Here is a 9977-nt window from a genome sequence, read left to right on the forward strand (position 1 = left end):
AATCTGGTGGAGAACGCATAATAAATGAATACAATCGAACCAAGTCCTTGCACGATGACAACAGAAGGAAAATGGTGAACCTATTGGCAGCTGACTTGACAGAGAAGAATGGGTAATTAGCTCCTTGTTTTTAGTTTGTTCTCAATCTAGCTTTCCGATTAATTTGAAATCTAAATGAAATCCAGGGAATATGACTGAGAAATACATTCTTCTTTAATCTTAATCTTCCAGTACTTCACCACCCAGACATCTGAAGGAAAAGTATGCCAGAGGAATCGTGACCTTATTCCCCTACCTCAGTGACCCACACTCTAAGAATGGCTATGTGAGTTGCACACAGTAATGGTTGTGGCAATATTGATACATTTTTAATCCTACCAGAGCATGCTGTTTTTCACTTTTAAATGTGAAGTGTCTGTTTTTATTCCACCCTCCAAGGAGCATTATTATGATGGCCAGAGTGGCAGTGGATACTTGGCCTGGAGGATTAAAACTATTCAGAGAACCGCTGCTAAAGACAAACGATCATCATTTGGAGGTAACACTAATAATGCATATCTTGAGTACAACGAGTTGATTAACAAAACAAGCAGCATTATTGATTACTGTATACAGGGCCGTAGCCAGGGTTTAGAAATTAGGGAGGTAAATTTTTTTTTTATACAAACTTTATTATCTAGAGATCAACTTAAGGTCAGTCACTCACAGAGTAATTTACAGGACGTGGGGGCACTTACAGGTGAGTGGCCTAAAGAGTGTACCAAAGCCCTGTGGTCTCTTATGCATTTATAATTTGGTGAATGGGCTAAATGCATACCGAAATGAGTTATACAACCCAACCTATTCATTCAAAATGCATTATCTATAATAAAGTCACCTGTTGTTGGTAAAAAATTTTTTTTTACTGAAGTATTAATATATTTCTCCACTTCTTGGCTCACTGAAAGTACACAAAATAAGGACAGACAAAGACAGAGACACAAAAAGCTGTACAATTTAAACAATACCATACTGGTAATGAGCAAATATGAGCAATTAATGCATGGAGCTGTTCCATCTTATTTCATTTGATACTAACTACTCAGTTCATACAGATTTCAAGTATCCAAATATCCATGATGAATATTGCATAAGGTTTACACAGTAAATAGATCACCTGTTTTATATTCATGCTCAGAGAGGAGTAATAGTTAGATCTTTATGTGTGATTTATATGTCAATTAAATCAATGGTGTGCTTGTTTGGTTGGGGAGTTTGACCTCGGTGGCCTCATAGCTGGCTACGGCCATGACTGTGTACCTGCAGAACTCCATCAATCAGGCCTTTGGTAGATTCTTTTTTTTTGTGTTTTTCCCCATATTCTGTAGAATCCTGTGGAGAACCATCTCATGGAGGAGGACCAACTGCCAGACGAGATTCCCATGTTGTTGCAGAGACTGCCCTGAGCGAAGAGGAGTGCAAGGAAGCGATCTCACTAATGAAACATTCAGCTGATGAGGACACAGTGAAGAACAAGATGAAACTGACATTTGACTATAGGCACAACAAGGTCCTCGACCCCCAGCAGTCAAGCAACATACTGTCTGACTTTCCACGTTTCCAAGACGTCAAGGGCTTGGTAATTATCTATAGTTAGTAGAAAAGACTCACGCACATCCCAAGTGTATAGTCACGGGTGCTAGACTCAAAATAGATCTGTAATGTTGTGGAAAAAAAGTCTGCACACCGTCTGTAGTGTTCCCAAGTTTTAATATACTTGAACACAACGTTTCGGCCTGTGGTAATTATCTGCCATTATTTTGACCATTTTGTGACACTTGAATGATAGACGGTAGATGTATTGTACCTCAACTAGCACCCACTAACTTTGGTTGGCTGTGAAATCCTGAAATTGTCCCCCAATCACCCCTCTACAGGTTGAACAGGATTTCGTTCTGATGTTTGGAGAAGGTGTATCGGGCAAGCTTCTGGAAAAGTGGCCGACCACATACAAGAAAAAGATCATCCAACAATGCAGACGGCTTCCATCCACCAGTGAGCTTCAAGAGCTCCTGCTGATAGCTGATCCTCCTGAGGATGACACTGAAGTGGATGCTGACGTTGGTAAGCTGCTTTTGAGCATACCATTCTTGTTGTTTTTCACTGAACTTCTGTGAAAAATGTACGAGGCATTTTGCATTATCAACCAGTCAAAAGTGTCTTCCCATTCACTTGAATGAGTGCATCCAAGCTTTTTACTGGTACTGTATATTCATATTTTGAGTGGCAGAGCTTCTTGTGATGAACTGCTGTCTTTTATCTTATTTTGTAAAAATACTGCTAACATTGCAGATGGACTGAATTTTGTTTATGGTCTACATAATTCAAGTGTCTTAACATCCAACTTGTATCGTTACAGGTTGGGACAGTGACCTCTCATCGATTCTACTGCTGTTGCACTTGATCCCACCCTCTGCTCAGGGGCGGAAGAGACCAGGGAAGGTGTCGGCGTCCAACGCGGAGCAGCATCTTGTGATCTTCAAGAAGGTTGGTATTTTCTCCTAATGTACAAATTTATAATTATAATGCTACAATCATGTAATTATTATTATTACTATTTTTTATATTCCCCCCCTCCTTTTTCTCTGTTTTTCTCCCATTCCAATGTTAGTCGTTATGCCAATTCTTAGCCCCTTTCGTGACTGCTGCGCCACCCAGCCGCCACAATCATGTAATTCTAATTGTTTCTCCATGTGTGTTTGTCTTCTCAGACTGGAACAAGCATCCAAGAGCATCTTGATGCCATCACTACCAGCAATCAACCCTATCTCCTGGCTGTTGGAGTGAAGAAGAATGCGATCCAGCGGTTCTACATCATTCTTGACAAGAAGGCCATACCTTGCAAGTCAATCTCTTCTCTTGGTGCTTTAGATGAACTCTTTAAGGCACATTATGTGTTTGGCACAGCATACAACACCATGCTGCGCAACATGTACACGTTCCTCCAGACCACTGTGTATAGTATTGATGTTGGGAAAGTCAAGGAGAGTCCTCGTGTTGCTGAAGTTAGGGCGAGGTTGCTTCATTAGTGCATGAGGCTTCTCCTCCGCCATGAAGTGTTTTGATTGTCGGAAGGAGTTAGGTTGTACAAATAGGCTTGTTAGGCATTTGCGAATAGTTCACGGTTACGTTCAAGGAAAAAAGCTTCGCCTTAAATGTGCTCAGACTGGATGTGGCTATAGGTTTGGTACGTTTTCAGGTTTTAGGAAACATTTAGACAACAAACACACTGAGTATATTGACCAAGAGGTTGACACTGATGTTAATGTAAACAGTGTAGGAGAGGCGGTGATCGCTAATGTAGATGAGACCGCCACAACATCTGATGTCGATGCGACGGCCACATGTGGACTGTTCAGAAACTCTAATAGGAGCACTCTCGATATGTGTGCAACTGCTGTTGCACAACTCAAGGCTGCTGGAACCAGTCAGTCTACTGTAAAAAGTTTTGTCTCAACCATGGAAGAAGTGATTTCTGAGATTCATAGTCACGCTAAAGATGCAGCTCTACAGTGCTTATCTCCACAGGACACAGAAAATAAGAACAGCTTAGAACAGTCATTCCAAAAGTTGGAAAACCCATTCACACACTTAAATTCTGAGGCAAAAATAAACAAACACTTCAAAGAGAAATGGGGAAAAGTTGAACCCGTTGAAAAGGTGCTTGGCACAAGATTTAACAGCAGAAGAAACAAAACTACTGGGACATATGACCAGGTCATTGTAACTGATAAGTTTGCATATGTTCCCATTTTGGAAACGCTGAAGAGCATTTTTCAAAACCCAGAACTTGCAGACATGTTAAAGCCCAGGCACATGACTAAGGAAGGTGTGTATGCAGACTTGAGAGATGCCACCTATTTGAAAGAAAGTCCCCTGTTTTCAGTAGAAAAAGATTCCTTTCAAATTCAACTTTTTTATGATGACTTTGAAACTGCAAATCCATTGGGCTCTAAAAAGGGTATACATAAATTAGGTGGTGTATACTTTACATTAAGAAATTTCCCCCCAATCTATAATTCCTCTTTGATTAATATTCATTTGTGTGCTCTTTTCCATGCACAGGACATTAAGCGTTATGATTTCAATTTGATACTTGAGCCACTTGTCAATGATCTGAAAGTACTGGAGACAGAGGGACTTAAAATTCCCATGTTTAGACACGTAATTCGTGGTACCATAGTTCAGGTCACTGGGGATAACCTTGGCTTGCATGGTCTGTTTGGGTTTGTGGAGTCATTTGGGGCTCGGTATTGCTGTCGTTTCTGTCTCCTTGAGAAAGCTCATTTTCAGACTGTATTCTGTGAAGATGATCCGGCTGTTGTACTAAGAACTGTTGAGATGCACGCACAACACTGTCAAACTATACAGACAGATCCAACGCTACCTCATATATATGGCGTGAAACGCAGTTGTCTGTTGAATTCACTTGAGTATTTCAACACAGCCACAAACTTCTCTGTAGATATCATGCATGATATTTTAGAGGGGGTTGCTCAGTTTGAGGTGAAACTTATTCTCAAGTACATTCTTCAGGAGAAACTTCTAAATGCTGAACAACTGGCTGGCAGAATACATGCTTTTGACTATGGTTACAATCAGCAGCGAAACCGTCCGCCAAGAGTCAAGTTGTTGGATGAAAGTAAGGATTTGGGGTTGAATGCCACACAGTCTTGGTGCTTGTTGCGCAATATGCCTCTGATATTTGGTGATTTAATACAGACTGATGATAAGTACTGGCATCTTCTGCTTTTGCTTCTACAGATTGTTAACATTGTATTTTCACCAGTCCTGTCATATGGCATGACCATTTATCTCAAACATGTAATCACTGATCATCATCGGCTCTTCAAGCAGTTATTTCCTAGAAGCAACCTATTGCCAAAGCATCACTTCATGATACATTACCCTCGTAATATAAGGAACATTGGCCCAATTCTGCACATGTGGTGCATGCGTTATGAAGCTAAACATAACTTCTTTAAGAGACAATTAAAAAGCTTTAAAAACATTACAAAGACATTAGCCCAAAAGCACCAAAGTTGTATGGCAATGTATCGGGAGTCCTTTACCAAAGAAAGATTAACCATAGGTCCAGGAAAGATGGTGGCACTTGTTGAGCTCAAAGAAGGTCCAGAGATTGCTTCCTTATTTGGAGATGTAACCAGTGTTTTTTCTGCCAAGTGGATAAAACATCATGGTACAGAGTACCGCTGTGACTTGATTATCTGTACTGAGGTAGCATTTGAGATGCCTGTGTTTTGTAAGATCAAGACTATTGCTGTGAAAGATGACAGTGTATTGCTCTGTGGAAAACTGATGGAAACCATGTGTTTTGATGACCATTACCATGCCTTTAAGGTCAGACTGCATCCAGACGGAGTTGTAAAGGTCTTGGATATAAATCAGCTGTGTTACTTTAAACCATTTGATATTCAAATGAATTATCGAACGACAGATTGCTCAAAGTATATTGTTCCATATTGCCACTTTATGCAGACCTGCTAATGTGATTGTTTTATTACTGCATCCAGACGGAGTTGTAAATAGGGTTGGGTACCGAAAACCGGTTCTAATAGCAACCGGTTCCTAACATCCGGTTCTGGAACCGGAAGTAACATATTTTGCATTTCGATTCTTAATTTTTTATTTTTTTTACTTTGTTAATTAATACCATAGTTACAGTACAGCAACCAAATTAAACTGTATCAAGTCAACTGAAAATGTGAATAGTATGAAAAAATGTACACATTTTCAAAAAATATCTGAACCGGAATCGTTCAAATCCAAACGATGCCCAACCCTATATAGTTGTAGAGGTGTTGTATAAATCAGCTGTGAAGTATTGTTCCATATTGCACTTTATGCAGACCTGCTGAGGTCAATGTATATTTATGTTTTATTTTTTTATAAGCCTGCCTGACCCTGCCTGACCAACAATAAAATTGTTGAAATCATTTTGTGGTAACTTGTGATTTTTTAATGTATATTGTATGTAAATGCAATTTCACACTATACAAGAGTAAATTAAGTGTAAAATTAACACCAGTGAGGTTTATTTTCACCAATATAGTGTCCGGTTTCATTGACACTGTGCAGTGTTAATGGGTGTTATTTGCAGAGCTGTTTTTTCACTACTAGTGAGTAAATTATCAACACAGTACTGTGTAATGTCAACACTTCAGCAGAGTTATTTGACCTCAGTGTTAACTTTTAATAACTCAATGCAGTGTTAATGAGCATTGGAATTCAACTCAATCAGAGTTAATTTGTTATCACATAAGAGTAAATTATCAACACTTCTGAGAATAATAATTACACTCAAGTGTTATTAAACCTATAGTGTTAAGTTTAAATAACACCATACAGTGTAAGCGAGTGTTAAATTTGTACTCTATTAGAGTTAATTTAACTCAAAAAATTTAACACGGGAGCAAGAGTCGATTTAAATAACACCATACAGTGTAAGCGAGTGTTAAATTTGTACTCTATTTAGAGTTAATTTAACTCAAAAAATTTAACACAGGAGCAAGAGTCGATTTAACACTATTCGTAGTTGGAGTCATATACACTCTGGAATAGTGTTAAATTCGACTCTTTAAGTGTTAATTTGACACTGCGAATTTTACTGTGTACGTTTACATGGGTTTAATGGACGGCAAGGAAGGGGTCACTTCCCGGAAGCCTCTATCCCTTCTACAACGGCGCTCAGGTTCCGGGTTCCTCTGATTGGCCACGACGCCCACGTGACCCTACGCTAGCCCGCCCCCTTCCTGCCGCGGCGCGCTTGCCGCGGCGCGCTCCCTCAGCTTCCGCGCTCCCTCAGAAAAATATACCGTTAACTGGAATATGTTGTTTCTTTACACATATGTTGGATTATGTAATTGGTTAACTGGAATATGTTGGATTATGTAATTGGTTTGTCATGAATTAACCGGTGGCCACAACAACACACAGTACTGGTGGTGGTGGAGGACCGGGGGGCTCCGCGTCTCGGTGCGGCAGGGGGAGAGGAGGCGGCAGGGGAGGCGGCAGGGGAGGTCGAGGGGGAAGACGGACGCCTGTTTGCAAGAAAGTGGTCTACGACGACCACAAGAGTGAAGAGGAGGAGGACGACGCGGTCAGCTTGCGATCAGAGGAGGACGAGTACTGTGTGTTGTTGTGTAGTTGTTTCCAATAAAAAATCGCGAATTAACCGGTGGCCACAACAACACACAGTACTCGTCCTCCTCTGATCGCAAGCTGACCGCATCGTCCTCCTCCTCTTCACTCTCGTGGTCATCGTAGACCACTTTCTTGCAGACAGGCGTCCGTCTTCCCCCTCGACCTCCCCGGCCGCCTCCCCGGCTGCCTACTCTCCCTCTGCCGCCCTGAGACGTGGAGCCCCCCGGTCCTCCACCACCACCAGTACTGTGTGTTGTTGTGGCCACTGGTTAATTCGCGATTTTTATTGCTTTGTCATGACAAACCAATTACATAATCCAACATATGTGTAAAGAAACAACATATTCCAGTTAACGGTATATTTTTCTGAGGGAGCGCGGAAGCTGAGGGAGCGCGGCGCGGCAAGCGCGGCGCGGCAGGAAGGGGGCGGGCTAGCGTAGGGTCACGTGGGCGTCGTGGCCAATCAGAGGAACCCGGAACCTGAGCGCCGTTGTAGAAGGGATAGAGGCTTCCCGTAAGGGGCGTGGCACTCATTGTGTTAAGAGACGTATTATGGAATTACCCAATAAAAAAACATCCTAAGAGAGGTATATGGAATTACCCAAGAAAAAACCATCCTAAGAGACGTACAGTATATATGGAATTACTCAAGCAAAAACCATCCTAAGAGACATATATATGGAATTACCCAAGCAAAAACCACCATAAGTGAGGTATATATGGAAATACCAAATCAAAAGTAGTTGCTGTTGCCACAAACCGTGTCCCAAGCTATAATTTCGGTCCTCCATGAAAAAGGGAAAGATCCCTTGAAATGTGATCATTTTTTAGACCTATAAGCCTCCTTTGCAATGATTATAAGATCTCTTAACGAAGGTCCTTGCTGCTTGACTTGAACCTGCTATGCACTCAATAATACACCCATATTTAATCATTTATTAATACACACCCATATTTCATTCTTGGATAGAGGTCTAATATGCGTCTCCACAGGCATGGATTAGAACCAATGAGATTATATGAATATTTCCCGCTATATAGGGGTACTAGACATGGATGCCCCTTGTCTCCCCTACTGTTTAATATTGCTATTGAGCCACTAGCTACCATATGAGATGATGTTTTATTTCCAGTCGGCGATCAAGCATGGCAAATGAGGGGGTGTTCCACTATGGTATATTTCATTTATTTATTTATTTACATCATTTCAAGCGAGTGCTGAAAAAATAATGGGGCTCTGACTTCATGCGGCCATAAAATGTTTGTGTGAGCTCTTACCCTAACCCTAACCCTAACCCAAATTAGTTTTAATTCTTGTACATTTTATGAACTAATTACAGGTTCTGCAAATGTAAACAAAGACTGTGCAAACGTGTGCTCGTTAGAGACAGATGTGTGATGGATGAACGGATTTCTTTAATATTCCATAGTTTTTCAAACATTTGCCAAGTTTCTTGTTACAAGGACACAACCAACATGTGAGTCTACAGTGATTGTGTTTCTGGAGTGCTTTACTAATTACATGGTAATTACATACTAATTACATACAGACACAAATGTTCAGTTTGTCTCCCTCTGCCTCTGAATGTAGATACTGTATGATTACAAAACCTGCTGTATTATGCAGAAGCCCTTACTTTACAAGCAGGTCTAGGATTATTTCAGAATTAACTGCTATCAAGATATGTATCTGTTAGTTAAAGGTGGCGTAGGCAACATTCATTTAAGCATCTTGGTAATATTTGGTGAAATTCTCTTTACATCCCTGCAGCTAATAATTTATACCAATAAATGAGAAAAACTATTTGGTCTCTGTGAAAAGTGATGCTGAGCTCTTTCAGCTGTACATGTAAGCTTACCATTTTGTAATAGTCTGATAGTGTAATAATGTATAATAGTATGTAATAATTTAATAGTGTATTGTGTAATAGTGTAATAGTCTGATACTGCCGGTAACCCAACTGCCCGTACTCCCACAAGCCACACTGGCCCTTTCCCGCAAGGCACAGATCAGTGCATCCCACCTCCTTCACAATACCACCACAGAGACACCACGACGTGTGCGCCTAAAGTCACGGCGCCCCTTTTCCATGCAAGCCTACAGGCTACTCCACACAACACCATCTGACCCTTCCAAGGCCTCCTGGGTCAGGACGAGATGGAGGGACCAGTGGAGGTCAGCAGAACCATCCAGGCTGCACCTCTACATCAATGACCCTCTGGACGTCCCTGGTCAGGACTTGCCCCGGAAGCAGTGGACAACCCTCAACCGCCTAAGGACCGGCGTCGGATGCTACGGCGCCTCAATGAAGAGGTGGGGCCTCAAGGACAGTGCCACATGCGAGTGTGGAGCCCCTGCACAGACTGTGGAACATATAATCACTAGTTGCCCCAAACACCGGCCACCGTATGGAGAACGCGGTCTGATGGAACTGGACGACGAAACGTTGGCCTGGCTTGCCTCAACGGAGCTGCAGGTCTAAAGACACACGCCAGAAGAAGAAGAAGTCTGATACTGTGATAGTGTAAATATGGTGCATTTATATAGCGCCGTTATCCAAACCGCTTTACAATTTGTTCCTCACGTTTTACCCATTCACTCACACACTGACGATGGAGGCGACCATGCAAGGTGCCGACCTGCTCATTGGGAGCAGTTAGGGGTTAAGTGACTTGCTCAAGGACACTTCAACATGCTGCCCGAGAGGAGCAGGAATCGAACCGGGAACCTCTGGATTACCAGACAAGTGCTCTACCTCCCGACCCACTGTCAC

Source organism: Notolepis coatsorum (assembly GCF_963971535.1).
Source record: "Notolepis coatsorum genome assembly, chromosome: 8".
Lineage (NCBI taxonomy): Eukaryota > Metazoa > Chordata > Actinopteri > Aulopiformes > Paralepididae > Notolepis > Notolepis coatsorum.